Source organism: Schistocerca nitens, chromosome 2 (assembly GCF_023898315.1).
Source record: "Schistocerca nitens isolate TAMUIC-IGC-003100 chromosome 2, iqSchNite1.1, whole genome shotgun sequence".
In the NCBI taxonomy this organism is placed as follows: domain Eukaryota; kingdom Metazoa; phylum Arthropoda; class Insecta; order Orthoptera; family Acrididae; genus Schistocerca; species Schistocerca nitens.
In genome coordinates this window covers 386,874,017-386,889,215 of record NC_064615.1, presented here as the reverse complement: position 1 = coordinate 386,889,215, position 15,199 = coordinate 386,874,017, and the positions used below count along the sequence as shown (strand labels likewise).

General features: G+C 46.6%; 1 pseudogene; it reads left to right on the top strand.

The window, feature by feature from the left end:
* The window catches only part of LOC126235042 (agrin-like), a 350,234-nt pseudogene that overhangs the window by 108,567 nt on the left and 226,468 nt on the right, over positions 1-15,199 (top strand).

The following is a 15,199-nucleotide window of genomic DNA, read 5'->3' as shown; positions in this document are numbered from 1 at the left end:
GATAAATGTATTCGCGAAATTTCATTACTCCACATTAATTATTTTTTGGTGTTGCGTTTCTTTCCCATCAATGTATATTGCGAGTAAGGTTAGTATCTAAGAAGTAATAAATTAAAACGTCATGCACAATGCTGTAGCTTTTGTCGCATCACAGTGTTTCTGACGTTATATCTCCCGGAATAAGACAGGTAGGTGGGTCTTCCCCCACAGCGATTTTTGGCTGACAGGAAGGAAAGTGTGTGCCATATTTGATAGAAATCTGTACAATGGTTTAGGAGAAGATGTGGAACGTACACACACGTAGACGCATAGATATGCATTTTATAATGCACTCAAGCACCAAAGAAACTGGTATAGGCATGCGTATTCAAGCCAGCCGGTGTGGCCGAGCGGTTCTAGGCTCTTCAGTCCGGGACCGCGCTGCTGCTACGGTCGCAGGTTTGAATCCTGCATCGGGCATGGGTGTGTCTGATGTCCTTAGGTTAGTTAGGTTTAAGTAGTTCTAAGTTCAAGGGACTGATGACCTCAGATGTTAAGTCCCATAGTGTTCAGAGCGATTTGAACCATTTGAACCATGCGTATTCAAATACAGAGGCCGGCCGGAGTGGCCGAGCGGTTCCAGGCGCTTCAGTCTGAAACCGCGCGACCGCTACGGTCGGAGGTTCGAATCCAACCTCGGGCATGGATGTGTGTTATATCCTTGGGTTAGTTAGGTTTAAGTACTCGTAGTTCTAAGTTCTAGGGGACTGATGACCTTAGATGTTAAGTCCCATAGTGCTCAGAGCCATTTGAACCTTTTTTTTTTTTTTTTCAAATACAGAGATCCGGTAAACAGGCAGAATACGGCGCTGAGGACGGCAACACCTATATAATACAACAAGTGTCTAGCGCAGTTGTTAGATCGGTTGTTGCTGCGACAATGTCAGGTTATCAGGATTTAAGTGAGTTTGAACGTGGTGTTATAGTCGGGGCACGAGCAATGAGACACAGCATCTCCGAGGTAGGGATGAAGTGGGGATTTTCCCGTACGACAATTTTACGAGTGTACCGTAAACATCAGGAATCCGGTAAAACATCAAATCTCCGACGTCGCTGGGGCCAGAAAAAGATCCGGGACCGACGACGACTGAAGGGAATCGTTGAACATGAGACAAGTGCAACCATCCTGCAAGTTGCTGCAGAGTTCAGTGATGGGCCATGAACAAGTGTCAGCGTGCGAACCATTCAACAAAACATCATCGATATGGGCTTTCGTAGCCAAAGGCCCACTCGTGTACCCTTGATGATTGCACGACACGAAGCTTTCCGCTTTACGCCTCTCATGGACTGTTAATGACTGGAAACGTATTGCCTGGTAGGATGACTCTCGTTTCAAATTGTATCGAATGGATGGACGTGTACGGATATGGAGTGGAGACAACCTCATGAATCTGTGGAACCTGCGTGTAAGCTGCGACTTTTCAAGCCGGTGGAGGCTGTGTAATGGTATGGGGAATGTGCAGTTAGAGTGATATGGGACCCTTGATACGTCTACATACGACTCTGACAGGTGACCCGTAGATAAGCATCCTGTCTGATCACCTGCATCCATTCATGTCAATTGTGCATTCCGATGGACTTGGACAATTCCAGCAGGACAATGTGACACCCCACACGTCCAGAATTGCTACAGAGTGGCTCCAGGAACACTCTTCTGAGGTGAAACACTTCCGCTCGCCCCCAAACTCCGCAGACATGAACATTATTGAGCATATCTGGGATACCTTGCAATGTTCTGTTCAAAAGAGATTCCGCCCCTCGTACTCTTACGGATTTATGGACAGCCCTGCAGGATTCATGGTGTCCGTTTCCTCCAGCACTTTTTCAGACGTTAGTTGAGTCCGTGCCACGTCGTGTTGCGGCACTTCTGCGTGCTCGCGGGGGTCTTACACGATATTAGGCAGGTGTACCACTTTCTTTGGCTCTTCAGTGAATGGTTGGATGGATTACCACTTCACCAAACAAATCGCCCAGCCGAAGATACTTGTACAGTGCGAAGCCTGGACGGATCGCTACTCTTAATTAGCTATCCTGCAGGAAACATCAACAGAGGCTGCGAGTGGTAAGTATCCGGGGTCGAGTTGCAGCCCGGCATACTTGTCACTTTTGCCGCAGACTGTGCACGGGGAACCGAGCGCCGCCCTTTTGTTTGGTCCGCAGACGAGTGCGAGGGCGTGTCGTGCGAGGCGGGCGCGGAGTGCGTGGCGGGCGAGTGCGTGTGCGTGGAGGCGTGCGAGCGCGGCGAGCCGGCCTGCGGCTCCGACGGCCGCACCTACCCCAGCGTGTGCCACCTGCAGCGCGCCGCCTGCCTCGCCGGCGCAGACATTCACCTGCTCTTCTTCGGCGACTGCCAGGACCAGCTCTCCTCCTCCGGTAAGTCCACGGCCCCTCTCCTGTCTTCCATTCTCGGTGTCGTTCGCAACCAACGAATGTATTGTTGCTCTAGTTCACAAACATTGTATGTTACGTTTCATGTATAAGATAAATGGAAAAAAAAATTGTGATGACTGTTTTTCAGCAGTGTGTTAAAAGATTGCTTCCATTTCGAAATTAGATGAGGAATAAACGTATGATTAGTGAGAGGGACAAATGGCATTATGGATTAAGATGATAGCTAGGAAGCAAAAGGAGTCATTTTTTCAGCGACCAAAAACTCTGAAACGTAACTGACGTAAAATAGCCTTGATGTTTTTGGTGAATCTCTTCACAGAATGTTCTTTTATGAATAGGGACAGCTCCAAAACAGACACCTCTCATTTTGGAAATATTCAGTCTTAAAAGTATTTCTCTTGTTAGAATATAGATACACGTGATCCGTCTGCAGAAGTTACTAACTGCAGCAAATAAAATTCAAAAATGGTTCAAATGGCTCTGAGCACTATGGGACTTAACATCTGTGGTCATCAGTCCCCTAGAACTTAGAACTACTTAAACCTAACTAACCTAAGGACATCACACACATCCATGCCCGAGGCAGGACTTGAACCTGTGACCGTGGCGGTCACGCGGTTCCAGACTGAAGCGCCTAGAACCGCACTGCCACACCGGCCGGCCAAATAAAATTCACCGCAGACACAGTGTCTTTCATTAAAGGCTATCGGTTTTGGATGATTAATCACCATCTTCAGGCATCATAAGTGTGAGTCATTGTTGGTCAAATTATTACTGACCAGATCGTAGATACTTACAGCAATATGGCCGGGGGTCGGTTACGAAACTCCAGTTACATGGGATGTGGCAGTAGGAAGAGCGTCATCAAACTGTACACCAGTCGTTCTGGGTAATATGCATTATGCTCTTCCAAAAGAACGTCTCTTTTGGCTAAGGGCGGATGCAGTTAGTGCTTAGAAAGGCCTAGCAGCACGCCTGATGTACTGTCCGACAATACTCTTCCTGCTGTCACGGTTCATACAAAATAGAGCCACGGGAAAAGTCACGGGAAGCAATGCTGCGCTTGAATATGAGCCACTGATGACGCCCGAATACTGAGGACACGTGCGGCGTATGGCGGGAGTGTAGCCTCGACGAGTGAGCAGTCTGTCACTGACAGGTGGGTAGCGGGCACGGCAGCAGATCGCGCGTTAGCCAAGTTTGTACGTTGGATGGTAAGCCACGGCAAGACGTAACAGTCACAACGTATTGGAGATTACGCACGAAATCGAGTCGCGGAGGTTATCAGTGTCTGGGTTGGATCTTCAGTACAGCAAAGACTTTCTTTCCACGTGTGTAAAGAGCAGTACAGGACGACTAGAGGAGTCTGGCGAACGAATGCCGCGTCGCTTCGACAGATCTATACAGGGCGCCAGACGCTCCACTCTGGGGCACACGGCCGGCGATCAGAATGTGTAGCGCCAGGAAACCATTTGTTGTCAGAACTTTGCGTAGACAAGAGTACCACAAAGGCTTCAGCTGCCGACGACCCACATCTCGTCCTGTGCCTTCCCGCCATTTTGGCGACTCATTGGATTTGGAGGCTACCAACAGAAGTGTACAACTTCTCCTTCCAGCCTACCTGCTTCTACTCGTATTTCCGCCGCAACCACTGAAGTAGCTCGACCTTCCGCAACGAATTCACAAGAGCACATGTGTACTGAACCACAGTGGTTAAAGCAGACCAGTTTGTGTTTCCGCAAGCCTGGCAAGCTTCATGGACCCGTTCAGCCTACTGCACCTGACAATAGGTCGCGCTGTCTATCCAACGTAACTTTCCAGCTATATGTTTCCTTAGGCAGTTTCACAGCATCTCAGTTATCATAGCGGTGGGAACAGCAAAATTAACAAACCAAACGTAATGGAGATTGAGGAGAAATTAAGAATTGGGGAATATATACCAGTCACGAAACAGAGCCCAAGTTTCGAGTAAATCGGAAGATGTCTCGCAATGCTAATTGTGCCGGTAACATCGAATACGTTACGACACGTTTGAAAATTTCACCAGCGCTTCCCTCACTCTATAAATATTTTGAAAGATGACAAAGACTGACTAGTGTGTGGACATGTGTGCTACGCACTTGCGGCCATTTAGCAAGATTAAAGTTGTTGGAGATGTGACACATTATTATAGAAACTGAAATAAAGTGCCTATCCTTTCCTTATCTCCCGTGAGATTTAAAAAAACTTATATTAAAACATTTAAAAAATTATAAATATTACACACACCAAAAAAAAGAACCCCATTGGGTCATGGTTAAGGACCCATCCTAAACATCCCAGCTACTGACTCACCAACAAACACTCACAGCTCAGGGGGGGGGGGGGGGGGGGACCAGCCACATGAGGGGGGGGCCTGTCCGCCCCCTCTTTGATTATATGACTGCTGCAACATACTTCGATATACATCTTCGATAGAATAGTCTACTATGCTTATCTGCGATACTTATGAATATAGCGTTAAATGAGCCACGCGCGGCTGGCTGCGTGCAGTAGTTTTGCTTGCACCTAACGGCGCTAAAATTCACTTCCAGCAGTTGCGTAAGCCGCGCTGGAGTTAGATAAGGAAGTGGTATATAAGTGACATTTAGCAGCATATAGCCTTTCTAAATTTAGGGCAAATATTTATTGAGATAGGAACAAAAACGCTCAGTCGACATTAAACACCACATACACATCGAAAAACAATTAAAATTGGTATAACTTACTTTAGTTGGCTTTGCAGTACAATAGACATCCTCGCGTTCATAGGTGCAAAGGATCTCGACTTTCAGAGGTGGTTCTGCTTACTAGAGGAAATATGTATTAGAAGTAACCTGATTATGGTTCGAATTGAGAATCGCCAGGACTAGTGTAAAAAAAACTGTTCGTTTCTAAAAAAGTAAATAATCCCTAAAAACGCCGAAAAAGAAAAATGGACAAATAAAATTCACCATTTTCTGACATTCAACGACTGAAAATAATATATATTTCATTGAGCCATGTCTTGTGATCTTCTTCTCCTCACGGCATTACAACCCTCTGTGGATTTTAGTCTCATCAACAAGTTCCCTCCATTCTGCCATCCCCAGCGCCATCCTCGGAGATTTCATATCTTTTTCCACATCTTTTATCCACTGTTTTCGTGGCCTTCCTCTCTGTCTTCTTCCGGCTGGCCTCCATTAAAAAATCTTTTTAGTTGTTCTTCCAGTATCCATCCTGATGACATGTCCAAGCCGGGCTATTCTTCTACTTTTTATAATTATTACTATGTCAGCTCCTTGCATGAGGCGGTCCAGCTCAGCATTCGTCCTAGATCTCCAGAAACCCTTGTCATCCTGAACTGCCTCATTGATGGCTCAAATGGCTCTGAGCACTATGCGACTTAACTTCTGAGGTCATCAGTCGCCTAGAACTTAGAACTAATTAAACCTAACTAACCCAAGGACCGTAGCGGTCCCTCGGTTCCAGACTGTAGCGCCTAGAACCGCACGGCCACTCCGGCCAGCGCCTCATAGATCTCGCGCAGCAGTCTACGTTCAAATATCCTGAGCTGCTGCTTATTAACACTCGTTATCGTCCGTGTTTCGCATCCATAGTTTACAACTAGCGTGATCATGATCTCATATAGTTGCAGCTTCAGCTGCCTATTTAATAACATAGAGGCCAACATTTCTTAACTGTATGGATGCATCTATTACCACTTAGAATGCGCAGTTTTATTTCAATTGACATGGAATTTGTGCTGTTTATAAAGAACAACTAAAACGATTTTTTAATGGAGGCCAGCCGGAATAAGGCAGAGAGGAAGGCCACGAAAACAGTGGATAAATGATGTGGAAGAAGATATGAAATCTCTCATAGTCCGAGGACGGCGCGGGAGACGGCAAATGGAGGAAACTTGTTGATGAGACTAAATTCCACAGAGGGTTGTAATGCCGTGAGAAGTTCTGCACATATTCGAAACTGAAACCACCTGCTGAATGTCTATACAAGTTATTATTTTCCTTTCTGGTGAAATGCATGTACTTTGTTCCATTTATAGAACTTCGATGGTATATCAAGCAGCAGCAAATCATTTAGCATTTGTGCTCTATCGAGACTATCAAAAGCCTGCTTGAAAACTACGTAGAGGTTATGAAGCTCAGTGTTATATGCCTTTTCGTATATTTGCCTTAACACAAATATTTGGTCTGTTGACTTATTAGGCCGGAATCCACGCTGATATTCCCCCAGAATCTCTTCCGCATATGGTGCTAACATGTTGTAGATAATACTAGAGAAGATCTTATAGGTTACATCCAGCAGGGTAATTCGTCGGTAATTTGAACAGCAGGTCTTGTCTCCTGTCTTGTGTATTGGTTGAATTACACCTAAGGTCCATTCTTCTGGGCTTCTTTCCTGATACCATATCAACTTAATAAGTTTGTGGATCCGCGTATGGAGATCAGTTCCCCCATTTTTAGCACTTTTGCAGTTATTTCGTCAGTTCCTGGTGCTTTTTAATTGTTTAGGTAATACACTACCTTCGTACTTCCTCTAACGTTGGTTCCTCTATTTGTGGATCTGAGATGTAATAGATTGGCTGTTCATTCCTGGTCGGATTGCCTACAAAAATTCCCTTGAAATATTCTCTCCATCTATCCAGAACATCTGTCATCAAATTTGACTCTTTGTCCTTACAAGCTGTTATTTTCGGTCTATGTTGTTAAGTTCCTTCTTTAATTTTCTTTTAGAATTTTCTGCTTTCATTCCTTTGGTAGGCTCTCCCATCTCCTCTATCTTTCTATTCATGGCTTCCCTTTTTTTCCCCCAACATACCCTCGCTGCCTCTATTCCCTTTTCATTATACAATATCTGATTTGATCTAGTGTTCCGCTGCAAGCATTTCAGCCTTGCTTCTTGTTTCTGTTCCACTACCTGCCTACATTCATCATACCAGTCTTCATTCCTAAGTCTCCTTGTTTCCCCAGTATTTCATGTGCTGTTGTCCTAATGACATCTTTAATAGAGTTACAGTCTTTGTCTATGTCATCTCCATCATCTTTTATTCCTAACTCCGGTTTTTACATCTACATCTACATCCATACTCCGCAAGCCACCTGACGGTGTGTGGCGGAGGGTACTTTGAGTACCTCTATCGGTTCTCCCTTCAATTCCAGTCACTTATTGTTCGTGGAAAGAAAGATTGTCGGTATGCCTCTGTATGGGCTCTAATGTCTCTGATTTTATCCTCATGGTCTCTTCGCGAGATATACGTAGGAGGGAGCAATATACTGCTTGACTCCTCGGTGAGAGTATGTTCTCGAAACTTCAACAAAAGTCCGTACCGAACTACTGAGCGTCTCTCCTGCAGAGTCTTCCACCGGAGTTTATCTATCGTCTCCGTAACTCTTTCTCGATTACTAAATGATCCTGTAACAAAGCGCGCTGCTCTCCGTTGAATCTTCTCTATCTCTTCTATCAACTCTAGCTGGTATGGATCCCACACTGGTGAGCAGTATTCAAGCAGTTCTGTTCTGGCACTCCTGAACAGCAGCTCTATCTTTCAGCTGTTCTATATTCCATTCCTTTACTCAGGTACTACTTCCTTTGACAGCCTTGGCAAGTTTCTGTCTCATTTTGGCTCCTACTAGGTAATGGTCTGAATCAGAATTAACTCCTCGGAAAGTGCGCACATTTTTCACATCGGATGCCCACCTCTTTGATATCAGGATATGATCTATTTGGTTTGCTTCATTTGTTTCTGGTATTTTCCAAGTCCCTTTGTACATATTTTTCCTTGGAAAACAGGTACTTGCTGCCTTCAACTTGTTTGCAGAAGCAAACTGGGCGACCACCATAGCATTATTATTAGTTTCATCCGACTTTCCTTACCAAACACTCTTCTGAATGCCTCTTCCTTTCCCAGTTTTGCATTATAGTCGCCAATAACTATTTTGGAATCATATCTTGGTTGCCTGTCACAAACCTCCTGTAGTTAACCATGGAAGATGTCCACAGTATCTTCATTTGACTCTTCCGTAGGAGCATATACATTCACTAACGTCACATTGTGAAGTTTCCCTTCATACGAAGAGTACATATTCTTTCATTGTGTGGTGTGAAAGCAATAACAGATCTACGCATATCTTTGGAGACTATAAACCCAACTCCATACTCCCCTTCTCTTTCGTCTTTTCCTAAATAGTACAGGAAGAATTTATGCTTATAAATCCCTCCTCTTCCCTTTCACATGATTTCCTGCAGTGCAACAACTCCCATTCCATACCTTAGCACCTATTCTGCAAACACTATTCATAGCTTCTGTTTGCAACAGCGTACGCACGTTCCATGTTCCAAATTTAAGCACTGGTAAATCGATACTCTTTCCCACCACAGTTTGTCTTCGTAGGGGCAGTCTGGAATACCATGAAGAGTTGTTTTTTTACAAGGCAGGGGTATCAACCTTGCGCTCGACCCCCCCCCCCCCCACCCTGTAGGACCAGGCTTTCATTTCAAGGTTAGCTCCTTTAGAGGAGTCGACGACTCAGCCTATACAGCCCGCCCCCCCCCCCCCTTCCCTACCCTATGTTGTGGGACACACTCCTCGGTCGAGGCCACTCCGGCTTGGGTGACCCTGCCAGTAGCTACGCTACCGCCGACACAGCTCTCGACCTCATCAAAGCACGCAAACCCTCCCGCCCGGCGCTGAAGGTGCCTACGATAAGACGGTGCCGCCTGGGAGGGCATGTCTTGTAATAGTCGGACAAAAATGACTTTACATTAACTTTCGAGCCCTAGTCCTAACACTACAGTGAAAGCGCACAGAAATAACTGCTACATAGTGTAACAGAGACTAGGAGGCAAGCAAGACTCCTTTAGCCTGCGTGGTTTGCGCGTAGCTTGGCTTGGATGGGAGTAAAGCTGCTGGTAACGTGCGGCATCTTACCTGCATGGCTAACAGGCCAGCTTGTGCAGGTTAAAAGTGGAATGTGTACATCTCTGGCTAGTAACCCGTCCTGCGCCGAGTGGCTAAAGGTATCCCTGGTCACGTGAGTTATATTTAGGTGAGAAATGTCTCGCTGTTACGGTGTTTGATGATGCAGGAGTAATCTTCCAGAAACGGTAGCCTTTTGAAGTGCTATTGTTGCAGAGGCGAATTTTACTTATTGCACGTTGTTTAACTCAATTTACGTTTTTTACTCCGTGAACTTCAACACCTACCACTCAATGCACACTCTGGTCCGATATCTTTGTGCGTCGTTCAAACGCACAAAAACTAAAAAAGAAACTCCATGGTCACAGAACGAGCCTTAACGTCACACTCTTTCTACACTGACGGAAAAAAATCACAACACCAAAAAATAACTGATTTAGAGTACTGAAATTTAGGGAATACATTTGTCTGTGAAAAAAATTAAGTGATTAACATTTCAAAATCACAGGATATTGTAAGCGCGGGAAAAGCCACTGGTAACGTGAAATACTGGTGCAATAATAACCGGCGTAACCGCCAGAATTCTGTATGCAAGCATGCAAACGTGCATGCATTGTGTTGTATAGGTGCCGGATGTGGGATAGAGTTTCGTGCCTGTTGCACTTAGTCGATCAATACAGAGACCGCTAATGCTGTTTGTGCGTGACGCCAGAGTTGTCGTCCGATGTTGTAGCATATGTGCTCGACTGGAGACAGATCTGGTGACCGAGCAAGGCAAGACAACATGTCGACAATCTGTACAGCGTGTTGGGTTGCAACAGCGGTAAGTGGACAGGCGTTATCGTGTTAAACAACACCACCTGGAATGCTGTTCGTGAATGGAAACACAAGAGATCGAATCACCACATTGACGTACAAATTTGCACTCAGGGTGCGTAGGCTATCCCAGACCATAACTGCAGGTGTAGGTCCAATGCGTTTACCACGCAGACAGATTGGATGCTGGCCCTCAACTGGCCTCCTAACCAACACACATCTATCACTGGCACCAAGAGAGAACCAACTTTGATCAGAAAACACAACAGACCTCCAACCTGCCTTCCAATCAGGTCCCGTTTAATTCCAATGAAGTCGCAAATGGCGGTGGTTTGGGGTCAGTGGAATGCACGCTACAGGGCGTCTGGCTCGGAGCAGTCCTTGAAGTAACCGATTTGCTGCAGTTCGTTAAATCACTGTGGTGCCAAATACTGCTCAAACTGCTCCTGCAAATGCATTACGATGCGCCAGAGCCGTACGCCGAACACGACGATCTTCCCTCGCGGCATCGCGGCAGTGCCAGTTGCCCGTCTGCAGCCCGGCCTTCCTGCGACCGTACATTCCCGTGACCATCACTGCCAGCCATCATGTATAGCGACTACGTACATTCCTGCCAAGTCCTTCTGCAATATCGTAGAAGGAACATCCAGCTTCTCGTAGCCCTAGTATACGACCTCGTTCAAACTCAGTGAGCTGTTGATAATGGCGTCTTTGTCACCTTAAAGGCATTCTTGACTAGCATCAACACACCAAGTACACTACTGGTCATTAAAATTGCCACATCAAGAAGAAATGCAGATGATAAACGGGTATTCATTGGAAAGATATATTATACTAGAACTGACATGTGATTACATTTTCACGCAATTTGGGTGCATAGATCCTGAGAAATGAGTACCCAGAACAACCACCTATGGCCGTAATAACGGCCTTGATACGCCTGGGTATTGAGTCAAAAAGAGCTTGCATGGCGTGTACAGGTACAGCTGCCCATGCAGCTTCAACACGATACCACAGTTCATCAAGAGTAGTGGCTGGCGTATTGTGACGAGCCAGTTACTCGGCCACCATTGACCAGACGTTTTCAGTTGGTGAGATATCTGGTGAATGTGCTGGCCAGGGCAGCAGTCGAAGATTTCCTGTATCCAGAAAGGCCCGTACAGGACCTACAACATGCGGTCGTGCATTATCCTGCTGAAATGTAGGGTTTCGCAGGGATCGAATGAAGGGTAGAGGCACGGGTCGTGACACATCTGAAACGTAACGTCCACTGTTCAAAGTGTCGTTAATGCGAAGAAGAGGTGACCGAGACGTGTAACCAATGGGACCCCATACCATCACGCCGGGTGATACGCCAATATGGCGATGACGAATACACGCTTCGAATGTGCGTTCACCGCGATGTCGCCAAGCACGGATGCGAACATCATGATGCTGTAAACAGAGCCTAGATTCATCCGAAAAAATGACGTTTTGCCATTCGTGCACCCTGGTTCGTCGTTGAGTACACCATCGCAGGCGCTCCTGGTTCAAATGGTTCAAATGGCTCTGAGCACTATGGGACTCAACATTTGAGGTCATCAGTCTCCTAGAACTTAGAACTACTTAAACCTAACTAATCTAAGGACATCACACACATCCATGCCCGAGGCAGGATTCGAACCTGCGACCGTAGCAGTCGCGCGGTCCCGGACTGAAGCGCCTAGAACAGCTCGGCCACCGCGACCGGCAGGCGCTCCTGTCTGTGATGCAGCGTCAAGGGTAACCGCAGCCATGGTCTCCGAGCTGATAGTCCATGCTCCTGCAAACGTCGTCGAACTGTTCGTGCAGACGGTTGTTGTCTTGCAAACGTCCCCATCTGTTGACTCAGGGAACGAGATGTGGCTGCACGATCTGGTACAGTCATGCGGATAAGACGTCTGTCATCTCGACTGCTAGTGATACGAGGCCGTTAGGATCCAGCACGGCGTTCCGTATTACTCTCCTGAACCCACCGATTCCATATTCTGCTAACAGTCATTGGATCTCTTCCAACGCGAGCAGCAATGTCGCGATACGAAAAGTGGAATCGCGATAGGCTACAATCCGATCTTTATCAAAGTCGGAAACGTGATGGTACGCATTTCTCCTCCTTACATGAGGCATCACAACAACGCCGGCCAACTGCTGTTTGTGTATGAGAAATCGATTGGAAACTTTCCTCATGTCAGCACGTTGTAGGTGTCGCCACCGGCGCCAACCTTGTGTGAATGCTCTGAAAAGCTAATCATTTGCATATCACAGTATCTTCTTCCTGTCGGTTAAATTTCGCGCCTGTAACACGTCATCTTCGTGGTGTAGCAATTTTAAAGGCCAGTAATGTACAATTTCGAAGCTACATAATGCTCAAGACCGTTGCAGCGCGTATTTAGAGCAAACATGATGTTCCTCCTCATAATGGCGCTACAAGCGCCATATGCAACTTCCGCGGAACTCGAATAGACATCATCTTTCAGATGCAGAAGCACGCCTCCTATAGTTCGTTTATGTCTCCCAACTCCTTCTTGGTGTTGCGATTTTTTTCCCATCAGTGTATTTTTCCGTGATCTGCATATTCCACAAACACTGCAGTCTACAATAACGAGAGACACAGAATCACAATTTTGCTGTCGTAGTGCCAACTAGCCTCCTGAAGACGCTGCCACGCTGTTGACGAGCAATGTTTTCGCAGAAGAAGAAGACCTGACTACGGTCCCGACGACGCTGCAGACGGAGGCGGAAGAGGTAGTATTCCAGCCGCTGCCCGGCGGCGCCTTCGAGTTGGACCTGGACTCGTGGCAGACGTCGCTAGAGAACACGGTGGACGCGGAGCGCGAGGCCTGCCTCAACATCGAGTGCGACTTCGACGCGACGTGTCGGCTGGGCCCCGACGAGTACCCGCACTGCACCTGCCAGTTCGACTGCGGCGCCGAGCTGGAGGCGGGAGCGGCCGGCAGCGGGGGCGGGCCCGTGTGCGCCTCCGATATGCGCACCTACCCGTCAGAGTGCGCCATGCGCATGGAGGCATGTCAGAGCCAGAAGGAGCTGCGCCTCCGGCCCATGGAGCTCTGCCAGGGTAAGACCCAGCCTTATCTACCACAAAACGTACACGTCTTCGTCTGGGTTCGTATCACGTACAGTCGCGTGATAGATGAGCACATTGACGGAAACTGTTAGACCATGAGAACCTGGACCCAGCACTATCAAAATGTAGTGTTTTCAAGCTTGTGCGATACGTTGATCAAATTTCGTCCTTGGGAAAGCTTATTTTCGGCACAGATTAAGGACCTTCCTACACATAAAGATTAGTCTGACTACATGATGACGACTGGATGTGTCTAAAGTTACGGGGGGAAATCGCTTATTAGCATCATTGGGACTTGGGCAAGGGAGAATCACTGCATGACGAACACCGGACCATCATACCGACAAAGGCAGTAGTGCAAATGACGAGCCGGCCGAAGTGGCCGCGCGGTTCTGGCGCTGCAGTCTGGAGCCGCGAGACCGCTACGGTCGCAGGTTCGAATCCTGCCTCGGGCATAGATGTGTGTGATGTCCTTAGGTTAGTTAGGTTTAACTAGTTCTAAGTTCTAGGGGACTAATGACCTCAGCAGTTGAGTCCCATAGTGCTCAGAGCCATTTGAACCATTTGCAAATGACGAGGGGCGACCAGATGGACTCAAGACAACAGTGTGGCAAGATGACTCGGCACGAATCCTTCCAAAACGACTGCACCACGAGGAGAACGTATGATTGTTCGACTGTCTCTCACCAATAGAGGGATGACTACAGCTCATATTCTGGCAGAGATGACATTCTTTGTATCAAGACCTGTCTTCGGGAAGAAGTAGTAGAAGTGGGCTGAGATCTAGAGTTTCCATGCGTCGTTTACCGCTGATATACCACGGACAATAGACTTGCATGGTGCAGAGCCAGAGTCAACAGGCACATTGTGTGGTGTTCAGTGATGACTCTTGCTTCGGTTTGTGGCGGTCAGATCAACCTGTCTATAGACGACCTGCTGAAAATCCACAGAAAGCAACGATTCTCGAGATCTATACCTCTCCAACTCATGGAATCGTAGTGTGGGAGCTGTTGGATATGATAACAGAAATGATTTGGTTATTATTGAAGGGAGGTTAAATGCTCGTCAGTATTTTTATTTGGCAAAGATGATAAACCCTGTCGCCACACTCTACGTGATCACAGTACCAAGTGGTATTTTTAAGTAGGATAATGCAAGACCGTCACTACAGTTCACACCACAAACACCTTGAGAAATGTACTGAGCTTTGAATGACCTGCCCAGTTCATTAATTTGTCAAGGATAGAGAATGTCTGGAATACGATGGGAGGCTGTATACTTTCACACTACCCTTCAGCCAGCTAACTTCATGTAACTGGCACAGCAAGCATTTCAGGCAGGGGAAGAAATTTCTCAAAATGATATTTGGAGGCTGTTTGTTTACATACCACGACGAATACTAGCACATTTTTGTGTCTGTAGGGGTCACGTCTGTCATGTTGCTGATGGATTTCATTTTCGAATGGAATGAAACTTTAATCATTTGATACTTCACGGTAACGGAGAGCTTTTTATCGAAGGACTCCATTCTTAAATTGTTTAGTACTCTTAGGCGATAACACCTCCACAAAGTATGATAAATGGGGCACTGTTACTTCATGGTGTAACATTTCCCATTTCTGTCAGTATAATTTACTTCGAGGATAGCTTCGTCTTTACCATATTTACCATCTGGTGATCAAAGGTGTTAGTAAAAATGACAGGAAAGGCCAATATCGGACTCCCAGTGGTTACCATAAAAGCATGCACTGAAACGTCATTCACTCAACTTCTTTTCTAAACTGCGATGTAATGCAGTGTCCTTGTGGTAAACTTGACTTCCTGCTCAAGGCACTTCAAGATACGTCGAGAATGGCCTTATTGGGCTGTTACTAAGGAATACAGACCGTTCGTTAGCTTGCCTGCATCACGGC